The 18,661-nt window shown below is 45.6% G+C and overlaps 1 long non-coding RNA gene across 1 annotated transcript; it reads left to right on the top strand.

Annotated features, from left to right (window-relative positions):
• Positions 1-4,816: 4,816 nt before the first annotated feature.
• LOC121824823 (uncharacterized) lies at positions 4,817-9,708 on the top strand. The gene is made up of 3 exons (XR_006066823.2): positions 4,817-5,142; positions 6,014-6,766; positions 8,929-9,708. It is a non-coding gene; the product is annotated as an uncharacterized LOC121824823 (long non-coding RNA).
• The last annotated feature ends 8,953 nt before the right edge of the window (positions 9,709-18,661 follow it).

The raw sequence follows: 18,661 nt of genomic DNA, 5'->3' as shown, positions 1-18,661 counted from the left end.
GGTCATGGATTCCCTTGGTCTGTCAGTCACAAATCTACCATTCTCCAGCAACTCCTATCTGTAATCCTTCAGTCAGGTTGTATCTTGCTGAGTTTTCAAGGTTCTGTTCTCCCCAAGTTAAAAGATGAATATCACGTGGGATAATCCCAGCACTGAGGAGGCAGAGGAGGAGGATGTCTGTGAGTTCGAGGCCAGCCTCATCTACATTGGGAGCTCCAGGACAGCTCATTGGGTAGCCACAAAGACTCCTTGGACATGGGTTTAAACCAATAGAAAGTCTTTATTAGCTGGCTGTTGACTACACTGGGTGTTCCTAATCCCAGTGTAGCACTGAGACCTTCTCAGGGTGAGCTTTTAAGCACAAAAACCATGTTCAAGTTGACATACTTCAGTTAACAAGAACAGCCAGCCAGAAGCAGAACTACAGAAGCCAAAACACAAGGTTAGTACTTAGACTTTCCTAGAACTACAGACTTTGACAGGTTAGGTCTTTATTTTCATTTTGGCAGGTGGTGCTGTCTATGTGCTGAGTTTTACAATCGGAATGCTACTTCCATCATGGAGTCAGTTGTGCTAAAGTCTAGGGACCTACTAAGGTCTGGGGCTTTGTTACACTAGGACTCAAATATAGATATGATATCTCTCACTGACTCAACAGACACCATTTTGTGTAGCATAAATATTTTCACTCTTTCTAAATGCCCCCAAGGTAGGCCTGCTCACCTCTTCCCTTGTGTCCAATTCCTAAGCAAGCCTTCCTGGACTTGATCTTCAAATTCTATCTATAGTCCATCTCATTGTCTCCTTGTCGAAGCTATCAGTGTTTCTTGGTTAACCCAAGATAGAAGTTCCTGTATCCAGAGAAACACAACCCAGAAGAGATGGATTAATAGTCATATAAGTGGAGAGAGAGAGAGAGAGAGAGAGAGAGAGAGAGAGAGAGAGAGAGAGAGAGAGAGAGACACTCTGGAGATGTGTAGGGTATTACACGCTGTTTGTTTCTATGAGTTGGAATTTACTGAACACAGGCAGGGTGTCCTAAGAAAAAAAGAACTGGGTCCTGATGGGCATGGAGTTACTCTTGGAAGGTCAAGGGCTACAGAAATCACTTAGCCTCTCTCTCTAACATGTGTATGTGTATACATGTTCACATGTGTGTGCATGTGTGCGCACATGTGGAGGCCAGTGGTCCATATCAATGTTTTCCTTCATTCTCCATATTATTTGATTTATTTATCTGTAAGTCAGGGTCTCTCCAGGATGAACCTGGAGCTCACTCGTTGGCTAGACTGACCAACCAAGCAAGCCCAAGGGATCCACTTGTCCCTGCCTTCCCACAGCGGGCATTACAGACCCATGCTGCCTAGGTATTTCTTTTACAGGTGAGTCCTAAGGATCAAATCAGACCCAGCGAGCACTGTACTGACTGAGTCACCTCTACAGACTCTTTGTCTGTCACTCTGTTTCTTCCTAGTAACAAAAGAAACTGCTCTGGCAAAAATGAACGATAAAGGGGTCTTCAAAATTCTCTCATCTTTCTGCACACAGTGACTGTGAATGAGTCACGTCTGGAAGTCTCCCAAAGCTTGCTTCTCTGTCACCACCAACCTTCACGAGGGGTTTTGAATCGGGTGCGACCTACAAGAAGTCACTAGAAATGGCGCCAGCTCTCGAGGCAGGCGCAGGCTGGCGATGACAAGCTGCAGATGTTCAAACGTGACTTTTAGCCCCCTGCCTCAGCAGGCCTGTCTCACCATAAGGCTCTTTGGTTTCCTGATGGGTCTTTCATGAGGACACATCATAGTAAACCTTCAGTGTCCCTGACTGAAGACGGCAGATGAGGAGGTTAGTATGTCAGCTGTCTTTCATGTGACAGGATCTTAAAGACACAGAGAGGTGGCCAAAGGTGTTCCAAAGCCCAGCCTCCTGCAGCCACTGAGGAATGTCTCAAGAGACTGTCACACACAACCGAAGATGCCTGCAGGGAGGAAAAGCAGTTGGTCAGAGTTTCATTCAATCATCCGATCATTCATTTTCCTCCCTTAGTCACATTTGGGAAGCTTCCACTATCTCTCCCAAACTCAACTCCCTTTGTGTCTCTGAGACACAAAGACAAAAGTAGCCTATCGTTTTTGACCTGAGAAAGCACCCTCTCGGGAACAGCCCTAATTTTTATGGTCAGTGCTAGGGATTCGAACTCAGATCCTTATCCGGCACAGTAAGTGCTCTTAACTGCTGAGCCATCTCTTCAGCCCCAGCCTTTGCCTTAAGCCTGGCAGTTCACATAAAACAACTGGGATATTTGCTATCTCAACGTTGAACTTTCACATTCAATTCAAATCATGAACAGAGGCTGGAGGATTGGAAGTTCAAGGGCATCCTTGGCTACTTGGCGAATATGAAGACAGCCCGGATTACATGAACATGAGACTTTGTGCCCACCCCTCCCCAAATGAATATTGAAAACAGATCTACTGTGCACTTAAATTTTTCTGTGTGCTTAAGGACTCTTCCGAAAAGATCAGTGGTTCCCTATATTAACAAAAGTGGTATGTTTGGAACTATACAGTGATAGCATCAACATTTGGAAAAGCTGCATTAACCAGGAAAGAGCGGTATTCTAAGTTATCAATGCTCAGTGCTATACAACCATATGTCAGAAAAATGTTGCATCCAGGATGGAGTACTGCTCAGTTATACTTAAATGATCTGTGTGTGTGTGTGTGTGTGTGTGTGTGTGTGTGTGTGTGTGTACATGCGCACACTATAGCATGCCTGTGAAGGCCAGAGGACCACTTTTGGGAGTTGACTCGCTTTCCACTTTCTTGAGGTAGGGTCTCTCTATTCACTCCTGATGCTCTTTGTACTCCAGGCGAGCTGACCGAGGAGCTTAATTCTCCCGTCTCTCATCTCTTTGTAGAAGTCTGGGATTATAGCTGTATGCTGTTGTATGCAGCTCTTTTACATGGATGGATTCTGGGACTCCAACTCAGGTGGGCTTGTGGAGCAAGCACTTTTAACTCACTGAGCCATCCCACTGGCCCAGGTCAATAATTTTTTTAAATTTATTTTTATTATGTTTCATCTTGTGTAACTGTGTGTATTTGCTTGTGAGTGCAGGTGCTGGGGGGAGAGCTAGAATTACAGGAGGGTTGTGTGCTCCTTGGTGTGGGTGCTGGGAACTGAACTCTGGTCCTCTGGAAGAGCAGCAAGTGCTCTTAAGTGCTGAGCCATCTCTCGAGCCCCTTGGGGCAACAAGTTTTAACAGCAGCGTGAGCAGTTTGGTTTTGGGGTTAGTACAACGAGAGCTGGCATGTGTTGTTATAATATCAAAGAATAAGTCCTTCAAATACCCTTCCCTCCCCAACTTCACATTCATGAAAGACCAAATCTGTTTCCTCTCCTTCAACAAGAGCAAAATCTCACCAGAAAGCCGGGCAGTGGTGGCGGACGCCTTTAATCCCAGCACTCTGGAGGCAGAGCCAGGCGGATCTCTGTGAGTTTGAGGCCAGCCTGGGCTACAGAGTGAGATCCAGGACAGGCACCAAAACTACACAGAGAAACCCTGCCTCGAAAAACAAACAAACAAACAAACAAACAAAAAATCTCACTAGAGACTGGATGCCAGAGAACATGCATGACTTCAATGTCCTTAGTGGAGAATGTACCACTCTTCTCATTAAATTTCATTTCCTTTCAAAAATTCATTTCCTTATTTTCCATAAACAGATATGTTGGATGGGTTTATGGATTTAAATGGATAGACTTTAAATTTACAATTTTCCTGCTTCCGTTTCTGGAAGAATGCATATCAATAACCAGATCAGGCAGGGAAAAGGAAACTGCTGAGTGATTTTTGAGAATACCACAAGGTTCTAAGACAAAGTTTCAACACCTCTTGTCTGAGTTGCTTCTCTTCTAGCTGTGACCAAATACCTGACAGGAGGCAGGGTTCCTCTGTTCAAACCAGGAGCCCAGGCCCAGCATAACGGGAGCAGGGGCATTCCCTTCCTCAGCCTTTGTGTTCAGTGGGGGAAGCCCAGCCACAGAGGCCATTTGCTTGGCTCAGTCTATGGATCCAAATGTTAAAGCTGCTTATAACACTCTCACGGAAACATTCATATAATACATCTGAGCAGATAGATGCCTGGACACCCTGTGACCCAGCCAGGGTGACATGTTAAAGACAGGAAAGAGGTCAAGGTCCTCTTTAGCAACATAGCAAGTCTGAGGCCATTTTGAGCTGCATGAGACTCTGTCTCAAAAAAAGAAAAGAGCCGGGCGGTGGTGGCGCACGCCTTTAGTCCCAGCACTCGGGAGGCAGAGGCAACAGGATCTCTGTGAGTTCAAGGCCAGCCTGGTCTACAAAGTGAATTCCAGGAAAGGCCCAAAGCTACACAGAGAAACCCTGTCTCAAAAAACTAAAGAGAGAGAGAGAGAGAGAGAGAGAGAGAGAGAGAGAGAGAGAGAGAGAGAGAGAGAGGGTGAGGTGTGTGTGTGGTGGGGGAGGAGGCCTTTATCATAGGCTCCCATGTATAGAAAACCCAGTTGGGTTCAGCACTGTCCAGCTTCCAAGCATCACTAGGATTCTTCAAAGACGTCCTCTGCAGACAAGAGATTATAGTAACTGTGACTCAAGCTGTACTTCATTCCAGGATTAGGTTCTGAGAGCAAAGGACAGGCAGACTTCAGAAGGCAACCACGGGTGTTGGGAGCAACAGCTTGCTGGAGCGCCGTGCCAGGAGGGCAGGAGCCCCCCCCCCCCCCCCGCCCCGCCCTGGCTCCCATCACGTTTGGAAAGCAGAGGGGCTGGGGCTAAAGATGGACCCCAAGACTGGCACTCCGACCACTGAATGTGTGGCCTGGAGGCAAGCCAAGACACCTTCTATGGCTGGAATATCTGCTGCTGTTATCCTCAGGGATCAGTCTTAGCTCTGCATTCGTTGCCATGGAGACCATCTAAGTCTTCTGTTTTTCCCTTCGTGATGATCAAGAAAACCTACACACACACCTATTCAGAAAATATTCTAATACGTGGGCTCACACCCAAATAAACGACGACGATGTCCTCTGCAGGAAACAAAAGCAACAGTGTCTGGGGAAAGAAGAGGGAAGCCAGTCTGCTCCAACAACGGGAGAGAGGTTAGTAGTTACCTTCGAGACAGCGTTCCGCTTTTCTGGTTTCAAATAAAACCTGCTTATATTACAAAATATGGGAAATTCATACAACACAAAAGAGAATCCCGAAAATTACCTATACTCATGTCTCTTTTTATGGTAAAAACAAACGAACAGAAACAAATAAGATCTAAGCCTGCTCTTTTTCCTATACCTGGGACAACCACCTTTATCAACTTGGTTCGAATCAGTCCTGCCAATCTGTCTTATTTTTATATATCTGTCTGTCTGTCTACCCATCCATCTATCCATCTATCCACATGTCTATCTTTTTTTTTTTTTTTTTTAAGTTTTGAGACAGGAAGCTGGGCAGTGGTGGTAAACTCACCTTTAATCCCAGCACTTGGGAGGCAGAGCCAGGTGGATCTCTGTGAGTTCGAGGCTAGCCTGGTCTACAGAGCTAGTTCCAGGACAGCCAAGGCTACATACAGAAACACTGTCTTTTTGTTGTTGTTTTTGTTTTGGGGTTTTTTGTTGTTGTTGTTTGTTTTTGAGACAGGGTTTCTCTGTGTAGCTTTGCGCCTTTCCTGGAACTTGCTTTGGAGACCAGGCTGGCCTCGAACTCACAGAGCTCCTCCTGACTCTGCCTCCCGAGTGCTAGGATGAAAGGCATGCACCACCACTGCCCACCTAGAAACACTGTCTTGAAACAAACAAACACCAAACAAAACAAAAAGTTTTGAGACAGGGTCTTGCTATATTGCCCAAACTGGCCTTGAACGCTTAAACCCTAAGAGATACTTCTGTAGGCTCCTATGACTACAAGTACATTCCAGCCATTGTCCTAGACATGTGCAGGCCATTGATAAATGATTATCTGTTACTTTCCTTTTAGTGTGAAGAAAATACCATGACCAGGAACAACTTGCAGAAGGAAGAGGTTATTTTGGCTTACAGCTCCAGAGAGGTACGAGTCCACCACGAGAGGGAAGCATCACGCAGCAGACACAGCGGCAAGAACAGGGAGTAACATCACGCCTTGAACAAGCATGGAGTAGAGACAGCGAACTGGAAGTGGGGAGGGACTAGAAACACCCAAAGCCCACCCCAATGACCTACTTCCTGTAGCAAGGCTCCACCCCCCCAAGGTTCCACATCCTCCCTAAACAGTGCCAACAGCTGAGGACAAAGCCTGTGAATACCCAAGCTGATGAAGGACATTGTATTGTCATTCAAACCACCACAGCCAATAAGAAGATCTCCTTCCCCACGGATGCTACATTCTACTGAGAGGAGACAGAAAATTAACCAGACATGCGTCAACAAACAGAAAGCTACTGACTTGTGGCAAACGCTCTGTAGAAAATGAGGGCGTATCATCCTTAGAGGACCCATTGAGGAGAAAAGCAGCTCGGTGAAGACTGGGGGAAGATATTCCTGGGACCGGGAAGAGTAGAGAAAGGAGGGGCCTTAATGCTTACACAGAAAGAAGATGGGTGTGTCTAACCTGTGACTCAGGGGCCATCTGTATCTCAGGATAGCCATAATGTGGCCCAGTGCATTTGTGGATGACAACATCTGGTCACAAAAGGCTGAGTCCAGAGCCTGGTGGGGATGAAGAGAGAGCAAAAAAGCCGCAGTTGAAGAGGTGAGCCATAGATAAGTCATAGAAGATTTGGAAAAGAAAGTACCAGGAAAAATAAATAAATCTTAAGACACTAAAGGAGTTTTAGCAGGGCGGAGGGAAGAGACTTAGGGCAAAGGTCAGCAGAACTCAGCCATTTCCTTACTTAAGTGGGAAAGGAGAGCACGCCCAGGCTCTTGGGGGGAGGGGCCACTTGGGGAGATGATTCAGGGGGGTAAAGGTACCTGCTGCTGGCCCTGCTGCTGGATCCCTGGGTCACACATGCTGGAAGGAGAGAACTGACTCCTCCTGTAAGCTGTTCTCTGACATCCACCGTAGTCTGTGGCATGTGCGCGCGCGTGCGCGCACACATATACATAAATAAGTGTTTAAAGAAGGGCATATCTCAAAACCTTAGAATTACTATATATGAACTTCACGATGACGCTTCACAAAATTAAAAATAATTGTGGTTTCAAGAGAATAATCCTAGCACACTCCCCAAGAAATGACAGCAAAGCTTTTGCTTTTTTTTTTTTTTCTGGTCTTTTCCCCTTAAGATCATGTTTAAATGTAAATCCCACTGGAGACCTTCACATTTAAATAGCTTTATTCAAAATGAATGAAAACCAAATGTTTAGTCTCATGGAAGGTCAAGTTGAGAATGGCATTGGGGTCAGGGGGGAAGAGTCCCCCCAGCAAGAACCCGGTATTACCACATCCTAATCCCACGTCACCTCAGATTTTGGCTGTAGGTGCCAACTGCCGGAGGGAATCAAAAATGGAGACGCCAAAATGCAGATTCCCTGAGGGCCACACTGACTTGCGTTTCTTTAGTATTCTTTTTTCATTTATTTGTTATTGTTGTTGCTGAGTGTGTGTGTGTGTGTGTGTGTGTGTGTGTGAGTGCCTATGAGTGTCAGTGTGCATGAGTATGTGTAAATGTTCCTGTGTATGCACATGTGTGAATGTGCCTATGTGTGCACGTGTCAATGTGCCTTGTGTGCATGTGAGTGTGTAAATGTGCCTGTGTGTGCACATGTGTGAATGTGCCTGTGTGTGCACATGTGTGAATGTGCCTGTGTGTGCATGTGAGTGTGTGAATGTGCCTGTGTGTGCATGAGTATGTGTAAATGTGCCTGTGTGCATGTGAGTGTGTAAATGTGCCTGTGTGCATGTGAGTGTGTGAATGTGCCTGTGTGTGCACATGTGTGAATGTGCCTGTGTGTGCATGAGTGTGTGTAAATGTGCCTTGTGCGCATGTGAGTGTGTAAATGTGCCTCTGTGTGTACCAGTGCACATGTGTGCACAACACGGCACAGTGCCTGTGTGGAGGTTAGAGGACAAGTTTTCCAGAGCTGGTCTCTTCCACCTCAAGGGTTTCTCATTTCTACAGCTGTACTGCATAGCCCAGGCTAGTGGGCCTGTGAGCTTCCCGGAGATTCTCCTGCCTCTTCCTGCCATGCCCCAGCTGGAGTGCTGGGGTTTGCCTATGGGAATCACAGGATCTGGGTTTTTATGTGGGCTCTGGGAGATGGGACTCAAGTGCTTTTACCCACGGATCCATCACCCTGGCCCCCTGACTCACTGTTTCTTAAGGTAGCCACTAAGGGTACCGCTGTCCATTACAGTGATCAGTCAGTTTAGAAAATACTGCAAGTATCTGTGAAGACATGCAAGACACCACAGAGCATGCTCAGTCAAGTCCCAGAGGAGGAAGCTCACATGTGGTTTCTGGTTTAAAGGACAATGGGCATCTCCGCTGGCGATGTACTAGAAGGGTGACCAGCATAGTAATATAGTAATATACCGAACAATTTATATTCAGCTGCTGAGATTACTGGCACGGGGAAAGGAAGTGACTTCATTTGTCTTCCAGTCAACCCTTCAAGATGTAAAATTATTTCTTCTCACACTGCCAGAACCAACACACTCCACTTAGTGTGACCCAGAAGCACATAATTTATTAGATGGCATAGTGTGGCCCTCACAGAAATGATTACTACGTATGCATTCAGAGTCCTGATATTGAGATGGCTCAGATCATCCATTGTTTGTTTGTTTTGCATTCAGAGATGTGAGGTGTGTGTGTGTGTGTGTGTGTGTGTGTGTGTGTGTGTGTGTGTACTGTGTATGTGTGACTGCCGGCTATTTAATCTAAGAAAGGGCCTTTTTATTTTCGATAGGACCACAGCCTATGAGAGAATCGCGGTGGTGATAGCATCCAGAGCCGTTGTACTAGTTCCGAATCCCTGGCGTAAGCTGCTCAAGAAGACCCAGGGTTCAGAGTGCGCCGTGCAAGGTCGCTTGCCTCTGTGTTCCTGTAGTGGGGTACAGCAACGTCACGGGGTCTTCTGAAGACAGGAAGTGTAACGGGCAAGCAGGACGACAGTGGCTGAGACCCAGGACGGGTGTAACCTTCAAAAACACATACCCCAGGGATGAACTCCCTCTAACAAGCTCCGTGTCTACCATCGCCCCAAATCATGGCACCATCTTGAGACCAGGCCTGAGCCTGGGAAACCATTAGCCACTCTCTAGACACTGTCGGCTCCACCCCTGACCCTGTCTCAGCCTCAGAGGCTCTCACCTCCAGCTGCTGCCTTCCCATCTCCACTCACTTTAACAAGCGTGGGAAGCTCGGCTGAACTTTCGAACTTCCGGCCTCCCTCCCTCTTTCCATCTCCGAGGATGGCAACTCCTCTCCTGCAGATGCTCAGTCATCCTTGACTCTCGATTCTCTCCCACTCCACATACGAACCTATCAACCAGTTCTCTCTACTTCCTAAAATAGACCCACAAGGCACCCCCACTTCTCCACAGCTCCGATGTCACCAGCCCACGCCGCCACCGCTTCTCCCCTGAATTTGGAGGAACCTTCTAATAGGCCTTTTAAAAATCCCTCTCACTTTTTACATTACATTTTACTTTTTACAAATTTTTAATTGGCCAGGTGGCGGTGGCACACGCCTTTCATCACAGCACTCGGGAGGCAGAGCCAGGCGGATCTCTGTGAGTTTGGGGCCAGCCTGGGCTACAGAGTGAGATCCAGGAGAGGCACCAAAACTGTACAGAGAAACCCTGTCTTGAAAAACAAAAACAAAAAAACAAAACAAAACAAAAAAATTTTATTAGCATATACACAGTATTAAGTTTCATTATGACATTTTTTTTTTTTTTTTGATTTTTTGAGACAGGGTTTCTCTGTGTAGCTTTGCGCCTTTCCTGGAGCTCACTTGGTAGCCCAGGCTGGCCTGGGACTCACAGAGATCCGCCTGGCTCTGCCTCCCGAGTGCTGGGATTAAAGGCGTGCGCCACCAACGCCCGGCCTCATTATGACATTTTTAAACACGATTCTTCCTGAAACCTTTCCCCGTGTTCTCTGAAGTGTTCTGATGTATTTGAACCCTTCCATATTAACAACCAAACACACAGTGAATAGTGATAAAAAACCCTACATCCATTCTCCCCCCAACCTCAGCAGTGATTGTTACATGACTGTTTTTGTTTAACTAACATCTCCCTCTTCCAACCCCAAGGACTGCCTGTCTCTTGCCCAAGTTTAACCCAGAATCCTTTCCAGGCAAACAAACTCCCTTCCTTTCACCTTGCCCTGCCTCCCACAGCTGCGGCCTGAGGGCTGTTTCTCAACTGCCTGAAGGATGCTCTTGCCCTGGTCCTGGCTATTCCTCCTCACGCATGCTCTCTCTCTTCCTTCGGGTCTTCACCCGCAGATTCCTAAAGCCTGACCCCCGCTCACTGTCTACATGTAGCCAACAGAAGCGTTCCTCTCTACCCACGGGACTTCCGAAAGCTTGGCTGCTGAGAGCAACAGTTTATATGGCTGTCTCCACCTCACCCCTGGCTTGACCACCTCTCTACACTGAAATGAATCCACACGATGACCTATCTGCGTGAAGCTGCCCTGTGGGAGAAGGCTCCCTTAGCTCTCTCCCTGAGCTGAACAATGCGGTCTCGTGTATATAGGTAAACGGGGTACTAGCATGCACATGTTCAAAGAGTGAACCTTCTTCGATCCTGCTCTAAGCCAGAGATCTCATTTGCAGGCTAGGGCAGGGATTTTGAATTTTATTCTTAGTGTTTATAAGTGATTTAAGTGGGAAGTGTCGCCCATAGGCTTGGTTATTTGAAGAGCAGGTACCCGGTGGGTGACACTGTGTTTCGGGAGGTGTTTTAGCCTTGCTGGACAAAGTGTGTCACTGGGGGCCAGCTTTGAGACTTTATAGCCTTGCTCAGCTTCCATGTTGCTCAAAATGCTTCGTGTTTGAGATTGAAGATGTGCTCTCTCAGCTGCCTGCTCTGCCCACCATGCCTGCCGCTTGGTGCTTTCACTCCCCCACCATTACGGACTCTCTGTAACCGTAAGCCAGAATAAACCTGTCTTCCATAGCTTGCCTTTGGTCTTGGTGCTTTAGCACAGCAACAGAAAAGCAACTAATATAGTGTAGCTGTGTCATGTCTAAGATCGCAACGAACATTCTCCGACATCATCATCTATACTTAAGGACGTTGAAGGGTACGCTTTGAATCAAATGCTGTGCCTTTTGTCATGCAAAAAAATGTATAATGATGAGGACAAGTAACACTTGTGCTTTTCGGGGAGAGTGTAACACAGAATCACACACTCCCTCTCCACCATGCTTCCACTGCTCCCAGGACCCACTGAAACCTCAGAGGTTTAGGTGCAAACATTGCCTGCCAGACGCCAGCCACATCTGGCTGCACCCTGGGTCTCCTGCACCTGTCAGAGGTTGGGTATAAACCCTGAGTTGATTCACTTGCACATACATTCATCTACAGACTCGTCTTTGTCTCTACCCACTACTCAGGAAAAGGCGAGGGCCCTGGATGATGAGGTGCCAGATAGATCTGCGGAAGGAGCCAAGTCGTCTTTTCCCAGCATCCTCTGGGATCCTCTCAGTACTTTCTGGGAATTGATGTCCTGCCACAGAAGGTTCATGCTGTGCCTGGGATTACAGATTAGGGAATGTGTGCACGTGTAACTCTTTAAATTAGTATTACTACGGAATATTTACCTAGTTGACATGGTAGTTGGTTAATACCATTTCCAATGGGTTAGTGACTACACTAAAATGCGTTGATGCCCACTAAATGTTTTTAGCCACCAGGGAGACGGCTAACCACACATTTATTTATTTATTTGTTCATTCATTCCTGTGTGGGTGTGCATATGGAGGCGGGAGACAGCTTGCTGCTCCTTTCCTTCCTTCATGTGAGGCCTGTGAATTGGAAAACCAGGGTGGCAAGTCGGCAGGCAGCACCTTTTCCTGCTGAGCCAGCTCACTGGCCCCAGCCCTTGTCCTTTTAGACATGGTCTCTCTGAAGAGCTACACAACAGCCCTGAACTGGCTATGTCATCCAGGCTAATCTCAACCTTGTGATCCTCCAGCCTCTAGCTCCCGAGTACTGGGGCTGTAAGTGTCTCACTAAACTTTATAGTGTTAACTATCTAGTTATGACTCCGTTTAACAGCGGAGGAAGCTGAGACCCATGTTCATCAGATAAAATTCCCACAGCCACACAATAGGCTGTCAATGGAGATGCCATGTGAATGTCAGCTGATTCCAGTTGTGGCCCCTGCTTGGTGGCTACCCACGCTGTCCTGGCAATGACCTAATGGAGGATTCTGCACTCCGTCTGATTACCAGTTTTGGTAAAGATTACATGGCCTGGTGATCAACTTCACATATGACCTAAAGTGTAAGAAGGACCTGTATTCACAGAGGTAGGCTTTCGCAAGGTGAATTTGCTGAGAAAACAGACCATAACAAATGCACACCTGAACGTAGGCTCCTCACCTCGGTGCTGTTGACACTTGGGGCTAAACCATTTTTCCTTTGTGAGGAGCTGGCTAGAGCATGGTAAGATGTGTGGCAGCATCCCGGCTTCTGGTCACTGGATTCTACTAACAACCCCCAATTATGACAACCAGAAATAGTCCAAACATGGCCAAATGTCACCCGAGAGATAAAACTGCTTCCGGTTGAGAACAACGGACTTCATTTTTATCTCACAAGGTAAGAGGAAGGTGGAGCTGAAACTGAAATCAAAGTCACCTGACTCCAGATGGCAAGCTCTTATCATGATGGGTTAACTTGCAATGAAGGTAAATCCCTGTAGTTAGAGCCCAAACCAAATCAAACAGAGTATAAGCCAAAGAGAGAGTTGTACGAGTGAGTAAATGCAAAAGAAAAACAGGAGGGTAGGCCAGGAGAGGGCCAGAAAGCATGAGTGTGTCATCCCAGCACCAGGAAATGGCCAATGAAAAGAAGCAATGCTTCGAGATGGAGGCACTGATGAGAAGAGCCTTATCTAGAAAAAATCCAAAGACGGAGCAGAGAACTGGAAGGGGCCACACACTCAGCCCAAGAGGGGAAGCAGCGGAGCCGAGATGTGCCTGGGAAAACCTGGAGACTCTGGAAGTAAGCCAGTATATGTCTTTTAATATGTTTTCCCTGGGTGAAATAAGGACTGGAGGCATTTTAAAATTGTGATAAACAGTTGGCTGAGGTGGGGTTCTTAAGAGATGAGACAGTTTTGTTGAAATTTCTTCTGAAATTAATGTCTTAATTCATTTTTAACTTAATTAACAAAAAAGAAAAAGGAAGGAAATGGAGAGAGACAGAGACATAAGGAAAGAAAAGAAGAAACTGCTCACTGTGAACAACCTGAAAAGTTCAATTGACGAAAGAATAAAGGCAATTAATTCTCCAAATGACATAAACTTCCCTAACAAATCCTCCTTGAGTCTGGACTATATACACTTAATATCAATCCATATTTGCTTCTACCTCACTCTTGGTAACAGCCATGCACAAAGCATCTCTGCATACATCAAGGAGGTTGTTAATGAACTTGTGCACTCTGAGAAGTTCTGTCCTCAGCCTGGGAGCAATCCACCTCCCTTCTACCAGAGCTGTGCACCTTGGTGACTGAACCTGAGAAAAGACTCCCCTAGACAGTTGTTTTCAAGCAGAGAAACCCTTCAACATCACCCACAGGCTCTCTCCTTTCAAACAAAGATGCATTTTTACAATTTTAACCTTTCTCTGGTGGGGTCTTGTTCTCAGGACACCTTTTCAATATTCCCAGTAAGAGCACAAAATTTATTCTTAATGGTACCAATCTTTTTTGGGGGGTGGGGGGGTTGGGTTTTGTTTTTTCCAGACAGGGTTTCTCTGTGAAACAGCCCTGGCTATCCAGGAACTCACTCTGTAGACCAGGCTGGCCTCAGACTCACAGAGATCCCCTGTCTCTGCCTCCCAAGTGCTGGGTTTAAAGGTGGTGTGTGGCAGCACTAATCTTCTTAACAATTGCAGATGCTGCCTCTGTGCCCTCTTTTTGTCTACAACACTAGAGTTTCTCACATTCTTCTCCTCACCAAACCACACATTCCCCCCGCTCTTTCTGCTCTTCCACTGTAGATCTGACCAAGTGCAGCGAGAAGTAACCATGCCACACCCTGAATGCTGTGCTATCTTGAACTATCCTTTGCCAAAGGAATCATTTCATTACTTTGGAATACAACGTCACCTGAATTTTTGGAACACTAAGAAGAATGCAGTAAAATCCTTTGCCAGAATGCGATACACATGGCCCCTGGTACAGTTCAACACAGGCCTGTTGCCCTCTGAAACTTCATGAACACAGTCCCCGCTGCCAGCAATTCTCTCGGTGTTCTGGTCTCCCTCACTCCCAAGTAGAAGAGCCCACTAAGCTCGGCTTGTAGAACTCCAGGGTTGTTCTAGCCTGAAGCTCCAGACTTCCCATGGAACACTGCAAAGGCCTAAGAAAGGCATGTTTATGCTTATCAAAGCAGAGGCCCCACTCCTGGTACCAATTCTTAAAAGTATATTTTTATTACTGTTGATGATTTCCATACAAGTATACAATATAAAATATGTTAACCCCCCCCATTCCTTCTCCTAGCTCTTCCCAGATTCATCCCCATCCTTCCTAAGTTGATACCCTCATTTTTTTTTTAATAGTCTACTTATTCTAATGTGTGCTACCCATATACTCAGGGGTATGAGGCCATCCATGGACCATGGCCAACTTAACCTGGTAGTCATCTTATGTATTAGATACTTATTTTTTGTTGTTGTTGTTGTTGTTGCTATGACCAATGGACCTGACAAGAAGCAAATGAAATGATAAGATACATTACACATACACATGAAATTCTCAAAGAATAAATAAAAAACAATTTGTAACAAAGCAATCAAACAATAGAAGAAGCAACTTGAACGAGGGTTTATTTTAGCTTTTAGTTTGAAGAGACAAAGACCATTATGTCAAGGGCAGCATGACAGAGTGTGATGTATGTGGCTGGTGACATTGTGTCCACAGCCTAGAGGCGGGGAGGGGTGGGGTGGGGGGGTGGGGGGTGGGGGGGGTGGGGGGCATGGGAATGACAGGGCTTGGATTGTTTCTCCTTTTGATTTAGATTAGAATTCCATGCCCTGGAATGGAGCCACCCACACTCAGGGGACATCTTCTCACCTCAGCTAAACGTCCTCACGGGCAGACCCCAAGGCTTGTCTCACAGGAGATTCTAAATCCAGTCAAGTAGATAATGAAGACTAATCTTCACAGAAGGAAAACCAAGAATGACAAACCTGGGTGAGGTGGTCTATGAGGCTTTATGCACTGGGCTTAGTTCATTACACGCCAACAGGCATTTGAGAAACAACCTAAGAAGTATTCCTTCTTGCCTGTGGAGCTCTGAACAAATCCATTGGCTTTATACCTCACCTTTCTCTCTCAATTTCTGAAAAATACAAGTCTACTTTCTATGTCTCCAAACCTTGGCAGTTCACATACATGAAATCCTTTTTCTAAAAGCCATATTTGAATTTATGTGTATGAGTGTGCTGCTTACATATATGTGTGTGTAACAAGCGTGGGCAGTACTAGAAGAGATCAGAAGATGTCAGGTGTCAGATCCCCTGGGACTAGAGATACAGATGGTTGTCAATCTCCTGGAGAGGATGATGGGAACTGAACCCAGGTCCTCTGCAAGAGCAGTAAGTGGTCTTAACTTACTGCTGGGCCATCTCTTCAGCTGCTAAAGTGAAACCAGGTGAGGGGTGTCTTTCATTCTTAGTTTCTTTCACTTTGCATAGCATTTTCAAGGCTTGTGTGCTCTGTGGTATGAATCATTCTTTCTTATAGTGGTTAAATAATACCCATTTATGGATCTGCCTCATTTTGTTTATCCATTCATCAGCTTACTAACATTGAGGTTATTTTAACTTTGGGGTGGTTCTGAATAACAAGGTTATGATCCTTTGTGTGTAAGTTTTTGAACGGGACAGCTTCATTTCTCTTGGATGTATACTGGGAACAGGATGGATGAGTAATACAATTCTCTTGTTGAACATTCAAAATCTTGAGAAATTGCCAACTTGTTTTCCAAAATGGCTGCCAGTTTCATACATAACCCAGCCAGCAATGAAGATTATAAAAGGTTTTTTTCACTTTCTCCACAATAGCTTATAATGTCTGTGTTTGTTTTCAGTTATGTGAAGGACTATCTCATGGTTTTCATTTGTATTTCCTTAAAAGCAACAGGTATACAGTATTTTCATTTGCCATTGAAAATGTGAAGGCAGGTGTGGACACATCATTTTGTCCCAGCACCTCAGGAGGCAGAGGCAGGTGGATCTCTGTGAATTCAAGGTCAGTGTGGTCTACACAGTGAGTTCCAGGTCGGCCAAGGTTACACAGAGAAACCCTAATTCAAAAATTGAAAAAGAAAAAATAGTTTGTATGTCTTCCTTGGAAAATATATATTCAAAATCCTTTTGTCAAGTTTTTTTTCTCATTTGTAATTAGATTGAATCATTTCCTTTTTATTGATGAGTAATAGGCTCTTTGTATATTTAGGATACAACCATTATCAGACATGTGATTTGCAAATATTTTCTTTCATTATTTAGGGTTCTCATAGATAGGTTTTCCTTGTGGTAGTCTCTGAATCACAACTTAAAATGTTTTTATAAATTCTAGTTTTTCTGTTCATTTATGTCTACCCACTTGTACTACTTTTTAAATTATATTTTGTCTAAAACAACCTATGATTAAATTCACAAAGGCTTTTCCCTAGGAATATATAGTTTTATGCCTTTTACTGTCATCTATCATCGATTGGAGCTAATTTTCCCATGCCACTCAACAGATGGGTCCAACGCCATGACTCTGCACTTTACCATTGAGCTACACTCCCAGTCCAACCCAGAGGTTAGTCTGCGTTACGTCCACGACCTACATTGCTCAAACACACATGTAGCCCATCATAGGGAACACGGCTATAACCCCGCATCTGGGGATGGGGTGCATCTGCCCAGCTGGTGGCCGACTCCACAGACAATTATCCTCTGCACTTGGCATTTGCTCATCTTTTTGTCTTAACTGGCACATTCAGTTACTGCTGGACACTTCCTAATAGGTCTGCATAACTCACTATAAATACATATGCAGTTTCTATTCATTCCCGTTTCTCTGCTCCTCATCTCCCCATTTTGATCTGGATTACTTTTCATTACTTGAGCAAGTAATTGGCTGTTCTGTTTTATTCTGCTTGACTGGTCTGGAAGGCAAACATTGCACTTCGGTTTCATTAGTGTCTTATTTTAAATTTTTTTTTTTTTTGTGATATATATTTTTTATTTTACAATACCATTCAGTTCTACATATCAGCCATGGGTTCCCCTATTCTCCCCGCTCCCACGCCCTCCCCTTACCCCCAGCCCACCCTCCATTCCCACCTCCTCCAGGACAAGTCCTCCCCCGAGGACTGTGATCGACTTGGTAGACTCAGTCCAGGGAGGTCCAGTCCCTTCCTCCCAGACTGAGCCAAGTGTCCCTGCATAAGTTCCTGGTTTCAAACAGCCAACTCATGGAATGAGCACAGGACTTGGTCCCACTGCCTAGATGCCTCCCAAACTGATCAAGCCAATCAACTGTCTCACCTATTCAGAGGGCCTGATCCAGCTGGGAGCCCCTCAGTCTTTGGTTCATAGTTCGGTTTCATTAGTGTCTTATTTTAAATTTTTTAAAAAAATTTTATTTATTTATATCTTATGTATGAGTGCTCTGCATGTATACCTGTGTGCTGGAAGAGGGCATCAGATCTTATTATAGATGATTGTGAGCCACCGTGAACTCAGAATCTCTGGAAGAACAGCCAGTGTTCTTAACCACTGAGCCATCTCTCCAGCCCTCTTATTTTAGATTTTTAATCTATCTGGGCACACACCTAGTGGTACACACCTTTAATCCCAGCACTCAGGAGACGGAGGCGGGCGGATCTCTGAGTTCAAGGCCAGCCAAGGCTGCACAGAGAAACCTTGTCTTGAAAAACCAAAATAAAACATTAATATAAACTACTCAACAAAATAGTGATAATGGTGAATACTTGCTACTACTTTATTATTTTCAAAATGTCTTCTGCTGTGACCTGCAAGGCTTTGAGACTGACCTGACTGGGGTGACAGGGATGAAGACATGACAGATCCATGGTGAGTTAGCAAAGCTGGGCTCAGGTGGGCCTTGTGCTCTGATGGAGACACAGCAGCAGCAGCTAGGAAGCTCAGAGAATTTCTTCTATACAGCTAGAGGAGGAGGTTGCGTTAGCGAACCTTGGTAGGGGGACCCTGTAGGGGAGCAGTCTCAGGCAGCAGTCCCCAGGAGGAGGCAGCTGTGGTTGATGGCTTCTGCACACAGTCAACATCTGGACTTGGACCAGGACAAGGCATTGATTGCCATTCCCATCAGTCTGAGGCACTGGGGTTCTTGACATGGCCAAGTTCGGGTCAACAATACGTGTTCACTCAGGATATCATCTGCTCTGCTCGCCAGTCTTCAGACTCCTCA

This window comes from Peromyscus maniculatus, chromosome 21, assembly GCF_049852395.1.
Source record: "Peromyscus maniculatus bairdii isolate BWxNUB_F1_BW_parent chromosome 21, HU_Pman_BW_mat_3.1, whole genome shotgun sequence".
In the NCBI taxonomy this organism is placed as follows: Eukaryota; Metazoa; Chordata; class Mammalia; order Rodentia; family Cricetidae; genus Peromyscus; species Peromyscus maniculatus.
This window is presented reverse-complemented; position numbering and strand designations above follow the sequence as displayed.